We start from the raw sequence: 10,226 nt of genomic DNA, 5'->3' as shown, positions 1-10,226 counted from the left end.
ACCCTCACTATTTCATATTCTCACACTCCCTCACCCCCCCCCTCACTATTTCATACTCTCACACTCTCCCTCTCTGTGTCTCTCCAGGTGATGAATGCCTTGGAATCTAATTCGGTGACCAGACGCATGCAGTTCCAACACAAGTTTGAGCAAGTGATCGCATTAATGGAAGACAATATTTATGAATGTTGTAGTGAAGCCTAGCTGGCAGAGGCTGACTGACTGAGTACATTATCTCCTACACCTCCTAACACTGACAACCTTCGATGGACTGGTCCCTGTGCCAACTAATGCTGTTTGATGCCCCCAACACCACAATGTGAAGCAGACTGTGTGGTACATCTGGGAGTGATGGATGAGCACAAGTAATATTGGCCATTGAACAGCCCTGGTGACTGGTGCGCCAATAGGTGATGAACGGCGATGCGAGTGGCATCTCTGTGTCTGATAGGTGGTCAACCAGTGTGCCGAGGGAAGGGCGAGGATTGGAACCCCCTTGGAACAGTGCCCGGGGGTTGTGATCTCATCAGCCAGAGAGAGAAACCACATCTGGCAGACCTGTGGGGGCCACAGTCTGATCCCAGTCGGAGGGCAGCAGCAGCTGGCAGGAGCTGGGGTGGGTTAGGGAGTGTGCCCATCTGTCAATGAAGAGGAACCAGAGTAAAAGGAGGGTAGAAACTGTACTCAGAATGGATGTTGATAATCTCAGGGTCTGTTCAATTGGGAATGGGGGAGTCATCCAGTGACAGCCCCTTCCTTCTCAGGGATTCACTCCAGATCTTGAGGGGGGTGGGGGTGGGGGTGGGGGTGGGGTGTGTGTGGATGTGTATTTACTTTATAAATGAGGCATTCTCAGTGTTGCACAGGGTCAGATCACTTTGATCGGTTTCTCAGTCGGAGGCAAGGAACTAAGATTCCATCCTTAGACATGTTTAGTTGCTTCCAAACTGTGTATAGGGACTTCAGTTCATAAATAGGGAGTTGGCGGGGGGGGTGGGCGGGCGTGTTTAATTTTACTGACACAACTGATTAAATTTAGCATATTTAACTACTGACAAGTTACTAACCAAAGTGGTTTAATGTGTGCTAATGGAGCTGGTTATCTTAGCAGTTGGGGAGCTCCTATAATGAGAGTGGGCTTCCTGCGATCCGATCAGAATAGGATGGGAAACACAGGAAAAGGCCTCCTGGGTTGGGACTGCCCCTCAGGAAGCCTCGGAAGCTCTGCGTCTGCCCCAGGACCAGATGAGGACAGCTCTGTGGCTATGAAAATCAGACATTTTTTGGGTGACCCCCCCCCCCCCACGCCAGAGAGAAACTGCATCTGTCCAGCATAGGACAATAACAGGAAACCATATGGAAATGGAAGGCCATTACTTCATTCAAGCAAAAGAGCTTCCCAGGAAAGCTGGAGGGCGGGATCTCCATGTTTGATAGGACTAGGTACATCTTGGGGATATCAAATGAGAACCCAGTCCACTTGCTAGCATGATTAGGTCCATTCCGCAGGTAGAGCGGCCACCTCCCATGTCAAGAATGACCTCTGTTTTATTGCCTGGTATCTGTTCCTGGATCAGGGTGAAGCTGGTTTGCAAGTGAATTTATTGGATTGTATGGGACCACCATTTGGAAATATGCAAATCCCACCAGAATGACAAATGTTTCCCCAGGGGAGGAGGGCAATCTAGCACGCGGGGAGGGGCTCCATTTTAAAAATAAGCAAGTCTTTCTGTTTAAGACAGAGATGTGGAGGAATTCCTTGTTGGAGTCTCAGGAATTGTCTTCTGCAGTGGAGGCTGGGTAATTGTGTTAGACCATTCTGATCAACCAGGATGTGGGGAATAGACACCGATAGAGCTCTGAGGCTCAAATCAGAGTAGCTATGATTTGATTGAAAGGTGAGGCAGGCTTAGGAAGAGGCCAGGTTCTGTTGTGCTCAAGTATGCAAGTATGTTTTGGTTATCCATTTTCCTTTCTAATCAACCTGTTTGGACATGTTATTACATGCCTCTGGAGCAGGTGGGGCTTGAACCTGGCTTCCCAGGCCTCCCGGTCCAGGGTAGGGTCACTACCATTGTGCTATTTCATACAGTCATTGTTACAGTTGTGATAGGATGCATTGACTTGGGCGAAATCGGGTTAACGTATACAATGGATTTAAATAAAGCACTTGTTTTACTGTTCAAATTATGCCCAGACTCTCATCTTTTTTGCGTGGTACTGATTAGGAGATTGCTGACATTGGTAAAATGGAGAAAGGGAGGACTGCAGGTGCTGGAGATCCGAGTCGAGAGTGTGGTGCTGGAAAAACACAGCAGGTCAGGCAGCATCTGAGGAGCAAGAGAATCGACGTTTCGAGCATAAGCCCTTCATCAGGAATGTGGATCCTAAATCAGTGAAACACCCTGCCAGGGACACTGTGGATGTCATTTGAATGTTTCAGACCAGCTCTGCAAGTTTTTCTTTCCAATAAAACATTTTCTTGCTCAGTGGCTCGCACTCATTTCTTCAATGGCCAACAAGCAGCTTGCAGTCTGAACCTTGTACCAAGATGGCTGGCATCACTCATTACTGCAGTGCCACTGGCCGCCTTAGACTTTAACTCTAATGGCACTCATCATTCACGTTACAGAACCTTTCCTTCCCAAACAGAGTCATTGTATTGGACCAGACAGATTGATGTTGGATGTTATTATTTTAAAAATTCATTTCCAGCTAGCATTGCTGACTAGACAGCATTGATTATCATCACTAATTGCCCAGCTAAGAGTTAACCACATCACTGTGGGTCTGGAGTCACATGTAGACCAGGCACAGTTGACAGTTTCCTTCATAAAGGACGTTACTGAATCCAATAGGTTTGTCGTCATTAGTAGATATTTACTTCCAGATTCTTATTCAATTCAAATCCCACCCTGTAGGTATTTATTCAATCTAAGCTGTAAGTTATTATTGAACCAGGTTCCAGCACCTTATTAGCAAAAACATTGCTGACCACGATATCTATGTAAGGAAAACCTTTTTGCCTTCATGTTGCCTCTAGATACAATGGAGGCATTAATCAAAATATTCCGGAACATTCTAAATTCCGGAGGGTCCCATCAGAATGGAAAATTGCTAGTGTAACACAATAGCAGCATAGTGGCTCATTGCTTAGCAATGCTGCCTCTCAGTGGCAGGGACTTGCACTGAATTCAACCTGTGTGGAGTTTGCACGTTCTCCCCGTGTTGGAGTAGGTTTCCTCTGGGTGCTCCAGTTTCCTCCCACAGTCCAAAGCTGTGGAGGTTAGGTGGATTAGCCATGGAAAATTGCCCATAGTATCCAGGGATATGTAGGTCAGGTAGATTAACCCTGGGAAATGTAGGGTTACAGACAAAGGGTATGGGGGTGAGTTTAGGTGGGGTGCCCTTTGGAGGAAGTTGGCGTAGTTGGGCTGCATAGTCTGTTTCCACACGATAGGGACTCCAAGATAATTCTCCAACAAATAGACCAGTTAGCCAAAAGCATGCCGTTCGGAAAATACTAGCTTTCATTTAAGAAGAAGAAATGGCGGGACATATTGAAAAATCTTAACTCAAAGAGAGTCAGCACTATTTTGAGAAAAGTGTAATGATGCTGTTCCTTTAACAAGGTCATGTTGTCCTTGGTTTCTCTTTCAGGGGAGTTGCAAAGGCAGAGACTGTGATATGTCTGGGTTTATCTACTTGAAGAAGTTTGTCAGTGTTTTTTTTTAAATACACGTGTACAATGAAAGGGGACTGGCCAATTCCTCCAGTCCAGGGTTTGGTTTGTTTTAGCAAGCTTGTTTTGTTTGCAGCTACTAGTCAAGTTTTAGCTGGGAACCCAGCTTTTGCAAGTTTAGCAAGAGTCCCCAGCCATCGACTTCCCCAGCCTTCCCTACTATTGCATTCTTAAAATTCAACTAAGACCACTTTTTCAGTCAATTACGGGAAAGGCCCTATTTGACAGTAAGTGTCTTAGCCTTAATTTTAGTAACAAACTTGAAAAAGGTGGAAGAGAGACAAAGATAGAGACCACATGGTCAGAGAAAGAAACCTACCCTGCTGTCTGACACAACAGAGAATGTGCACAGCTACTGCCTTTGCTGTTTGAGTTCATGGATCTCTGTACATCAGAGTACACCTAAGAAAAATGAATAAACAGCAAAATTCACAGCTGACCTTGGAGGAACCTGTGTGGGACAGCTAAGTGCATAGTTTAAGTGTAACCTTGCTGTAAATCTACAAGAGTGAATAGAGTGGGTTCTTCTTTGATTATGTTTTATTGAGATCTTCTCTCGATTGAATTTTGAAAATATAAAACATAGGTACTAAGTCAGCCTGGAGCAGTGTTTTTTTTTAGAGCAGTAAGATGGTGCTATTTTCTGAATCTGTAAATTGTTGAGGTGCAAAGATGGCCTTTAGTAGAGTGATATGCTCTTCCTTTTGTATGTGGGAGATTAGGGAGAGTTTCCATGTTACTGATGATTATGTCTACAGGAAGTGTCTTTCAGATCGCATGGATCAGCAGTTAGAGGCAATGAGGAATTTACAGGAGCTAGGGGGTTTGATGGATGATGGTTATAGGAAGGGAGAAAAACTATGATACAGTCAGGTAGATGGGTTACTTCCAGGCAAGGTAGGAGAGGAGGGCAGGTTTTTTGCAGGGCTCTCCTGTGGCTATCCTCATCTCAAACAAGTATGCAGTTTTGGAAAACATAGAGGGTGACGGACTTGGGAACGTAGCACAATCAGCCGAGTTTCTGGTCGTAATATAACGAGGGGTATGTCAGGTTCCAAGTAATTGATTGTGATGGGGAGGGGGGGCACAGCCAGATGTGTCTGCAGCTGACAGTGAAAAATCAAAATGGTGTGTTGCCTCCCTGGTGCCAGGATCAAAGATATCTCAGAGTGCAACATATTCTCAGATAGGAGAGGGACCAGCAGGAGATTGTTGTACACATTGGAACTAATGACATAGGAAGGAAAAAGGATGAGATTCTCAAGGGAGAATATAGGAACTTAACTTTCCAAACATAGACCGGGACTGCCATAGTATTAAGGGCTTAGATGGAGAGGAATTTGTTATGTGTGTACAAGAAAATTCCAATCCTGTATGTGGATGTACCTGCTAGAGAAAGTGCAAATCTTTACCTACTCTTGGGAAAAAGACAGGGCAAGTGACCGAGGTGTCAATGAGGGAGCACTTTGGGGCCAGCGACCATAATTCTATTAGTTTTAAAATAGTGATGGAAAAGGATAGTTCTAAAAGTTAAAGTCTAAATTGGAGGAAGGCTAATTATGATGGTATAAGGACTTTCAAAAAGTTGATTGGGGCGGATGTTTGCAGGTAAGGGGATGGCTGGAAAATAGGAAGTCTTGAAAAATAAGATAATGGGAGTCCAGAGAAAGTATATTCCTGTTAGGGTGTAAGACAAAGCTGATAGGTGTAGGGTACGCTGGATGACTAGAAAAGTTGAAGTTTTGGTTAAGAAAAAGGACACATATGTCAGGTATAAACAGCAGAGACTGAGTGAGTCCTTAGAAGAGTATATAGGCAGTTAAGAGTATTCTTAAAGAACTCAGGAGGGCAAAAAGAGGACATGAGATAGCTTTGGCTAATAAGGTTAAGGAGAATCGAAAGGGAATTTTAAATACATTAAGGACAAAAGGGTAACTAAAGGAGAGAATAGGGCCCCTCAAATATCAGCAAGGCAGTCTAGGTATGGAATTGCAGGAGGTGGGGGAGATATAAAAAGAGTATTTTACATCATTGTTTACTGTAAAGAACAAGGAAGATATAAAATGTGGGGAAATAGATGGTGACATCTTGAAAAAAGTGTCCATTTTACAGAGGGTGTCTTAAAAGGCATAAAGTGGTATAAATCCCCAGGACCTGATCAGGTGTACATGAGAAGACTCTGGAAAGCTAAGGAAGTGATTGCTGGGCTCCTTACGGAGATATTTGTATCATCGATAGTCACAAGTGAGGTGGCAGAAGACTGGAGATTAGCTAACATATTATCAATATTTAAGAAAAGTGGCAAGGACAAGCCAGGAACAGTGGACTGGTGAGCCTGGCATCAGTGGAGGGAATCCTGAGTGACAGGATTGACATGTATTTGGAAAGGCAAGGTCTGACTAGGAATAGTCAACATGTCTGTGTGTGGGAAACCATGTCTCACTAACTTGATTGAATGTTTGAGGTAGTAACAATTGGATTGGTGGATGTGATCAATATGGACTTGAGCAAGGCGTTCAACAAGGTTCCTCATGGTAGATTGGTTAGCGAGATTGGATCATGTGGAATACAGGGAGAACTAGCCATTGAGATACAGAACTGGCTCAAAGATGGGGTGCTGGAGAAGAGTTGTTTTTCAGACTGGAGACCTGAAACTAATGGTGTGCCACCAGGATCGGTGCTGGGTCCACTGCTTTTTGTCATCTATATATGATTCTGATGTGAACATCGGTATGGTAGGTAGGTTTGCACATGAACAGTGGTTAGCACTGCTGCCTCACAGCACCAGGGACCAGGGTTCGATTCCAGCCTTGGGTGACTGTGGAGTTTGCACATTCTCCGTGTCTGCATGGGTTTTCTCCCATGGTCCAAAGACACGCAGGTTAGGTGAATTGCCAAAACTGCCCATAGTGTTCAGGGATGTGTAGGTTAGGCGAAATGTAGAGTAATAGGGTAGGGGAATGGGTCTGGGTGGGTTACTCTGAGGATCAGTATGGACATGGGTCAAATGGCCTGTTTCCACACTGTAGGGATTCTGTGATGAAATCAAAATTGGAGGTACAGTGGACAGAAGGTTACCTCACTGTACAATGAGGTCTTGATCAGAAGAGTGGCAGATAGAGTTTAATTAGGGTCATTGAGTCCTACAGCACAGAGGCCTTTTGGCCCCAAACTGGCCTATGCCAACCAAAACATCTGTCAACACTAACCTCATTTCCCTGCACTTGGCCGATATCCTTCTAATGGATTTTTTTTGTCTAAATGCCTTTTAAATGTTGTTAATGTACCCATTTCTGCAGGCAGCTTATTCCATGTGTACCACCGTGGTAAATGCGAGGTGCTGCATTTTGGAAAGGCAAATCAAAGCAGAACCTATACATTTAATGGTAAGGTCCTGGGGAGCGTTGCTGAACAAAGACATTGGAGTACAGATTCATAGTTCCTTGACAGGTCGATAGGATAATGAAGGCAACGTTTGGTATGTTTTCCTTATTGGTTAAATGATTGAGTGCAGGAGTTGGGAGGTCATGTTGCAGCTGTAAGGGACATTGGTTAGGCCATTTTTGGAATATTTTGTACAATTCTGATCTCCCTGTTATACAAAGAATGTTGTGAAACTTGAAAAGGATTCAGACATGATTTACGAGGGTGTTGCCAGGATTGGAGGGTTTGAGCTATAGGGAGAGGCTGCAACTGTTTTCCCTGGAACAGAGGCTAAGCAGTGATCTTGGAGGTTTATAAAATTATGAGGGGCATGGATAGGGTGAATAGACAAGGTCTTTTCCTTGGGGGTGAGGAAATCCAGAACTAGAGGGCATAAGTTTAAGGTGAGGGGAGCATGGACCAGTTGGACTAAAGGGTTTGTTTCCATGCTGAACATTTATGACAGACTAAGGAGCTGAGCCAGACTGATCATAACTTAGATTCAAGATTGTTTTTGGAAGGGCAAGAGAATGAGCTGGAAATTAAAACTTTCAATAGAAGGTGATGGGGGGGGGGGGGGCGGCGAAATCTAAAAAAAAAGTCAGCCTTAGAAAATCTGGCCAATCCTAAGGAAAATCTTTATTTGTTGTTGTGGTGGATTTGAGCCCCTGTCCTTTCCTAGCCACCCACACTCCTCCATTTAAAACTACTTAAGTATACTGAGAGCTGGGCCAACTGAAAGAAATGGCCTACACTACAAGATCAAAGTGGCAAAGGCATATCAGTTCCTTAATGTAGTCTGGGGCTTGACCAGTGTATACTTAAGATCTTTTGTACAAAGACACCTTTACTATCAATGATCCCTCCAAGGTTTCACTGCTTGAAGAGACACCCCATTAAATAGAACATTGAACATAACAGTGCAGTACAGGCCCTTCAGCCCTTGATGTTGTGCTGACCTGTAGAACCAATCTGAAGCCTATTTAACCTACACGACTCCATTTTCATCCATATGTTTACCCAGCGACCACTTAAATGCCCCGAACGTTGGTGGGTCTACTCCTGTTGCAAGTGGGTTCCATGCTCCTGCTACCCTGAGTAAAGAAACTACCTTCTGACATCTGTCCTATATCTATCACCCCTCAATTTAAAGCGATGTCCCCTGTGTTAGCCATCACTATCTGAGAAAAAAGGCTCTCCCTGTCCACCCTATCTAACCCTCTGATTATCTTGTATGTCACCTCTCAACCTTCTCTCTAATGAAAACAGCCTCAAGTCCCTCAACCTTCCCTCCATACCAGGCCAACATCCTAGTAAATCTCATCTGAACCCTTTCCAAAGATTCTACACGTTAGTTGTAGTTGATTACATTTGGTTCCAAGATCCTGAAAGACAGCTCAGAAGAAACTATTGAAGACTCGTTTCTGGAACCCCATGATTTTACATGTTCAGCAAGCATTGTTTTTACTGACAGTAAACCATCACTCTTTAGTTGAAAACCCCTCAAGTGCACTGCCAGGAGTAGTGGACAACTCAAGGGTCAAGAATACAAAAAGGTTGAATACAAATCAGGCTCCTTAGTTCAACTGCTCTGAGCCAGCTTCCAAATCCCATTACCAACGACAACAATTCTACTGAACATGTATTGGGAAGATTGACAGATTGAATGGATTTGGGTCATAGCCAAATCAATTCGGCGAGCTGCAATCAGCTCGAAGACCAATTTGAACACATTGTCCTTAAGTAAACCCCATCCCTTCTGCTCAGAGGGAATGGAGGATCTTTGACTACATAATTTTAAAAAGGCAAACGACCTACAATTACCAGAGTGATGCTCAGCCAAATACACAGGTCAATGAGCCAGAGAGAGTGCACTCTTCTGAAGTGATCAGACATCATGACGACAACAAGTCTGGTAAGCGTGGTCAAGAACAATCAACCTTCATACCCTTCCACACCTATTCTGGGCCATTCGGTATATTCAAGGCAGAGAGTTTAAAACCAGTAAAGCAAGAGTTGTGGGGAAAATACAAAAGTTTAATTCAGATCAACTCTGCTTGGGCGAAAAACAGACAGACTCAATGAGCTGAATAGCCCAATTCTGCTCTTGTCTCATGGTGTTAAGAATCCTGAGCAGTGGCACAAGATGTTCATTGTGTACAACTGATGTGGTTGCTATTTCACCAATACCCTTGAGGGGAACCAAGGATCACCCTCGTGCAACAGTTTGCCCATTGATTACTCAAAAAAGGTCTGACCGCTCTCCATCTTGAAGTAGGTCAGTAGTATGATGTAAAATACATGCCACACCTCACTAGCCTCAGACCACTTCGTACTGTAAACTGTCCGAGAACACCTCAGGGCTGCATACCTGACTACCTACTCAATGAAAGTTTTCCTTCACCAGTAACTCATGAGATAGAGCTGTCTATTCTTCAGTTACTTTTGATTAAAAAAAAATCTCTCCCTTCACAAAATTCCAACCATAAACAGTACAGTTAGAACCAGGACAAGAGTTCATGCTTTTGTGCAAACAGTCATCTCCACAAATTTGTGTAGTGTCAAGTCTACATCAAACGATGTCAATGAACAAAAGTCAAGCCAAGAAACTGATATCTGATCAAACACCTAGATTTGAAGTCCGTGTACTCCATGAATGAGCTATACTGCCAAGTCTCACTAATTGCATAATGATAACCTGATGGTCCTTGATCTGCCCAAGTGCTGTTAGTGTAGCACCTATACTCATCTTTGTAGAAGTTACATAAAAGTGCTCCCTCTTAAACCTCAGAAAGGGAGTGCACCATTAAAAACACTCAGATGACAACATCATGACATGATCACTCATTGCTAGTTATTGCTACTGAATGAGGCACAATCTGCTTGCAGCTCCAACTATGGAGTCAGCAAGATACCAGAATCACTGGAAAGACCAGGCAAATCATGTGGAAGCAGGAAATTGAATAAAAACCAGATATTCACTGCTTGTCACTGGCCACTCGGGTTTTGCCTTTCTTCCTGAAAAAAAAACAAACAGGAGTGTATTCCCTACCCAAAAAAA

The sequence above is a fragment of the Chiloscyllium plagiosum genome, chromosome 18, assembly GCF_004010195.1.
Source record: "Chiloscyllium plagiosum isolate BGI_BamShark_2017 chromosome 18, ASM401019v2, whole genome shotgun sequence".
NCBI lineage: Eukaryota > Metazoa > Chordata > Chondrichthyes > Orectolobiformes > Hemiscylliidae > Chiloscyllium > Chiloscyllium plagiosum.
This window is presented reverse-complemented; position numbering follows the sequence as displayed.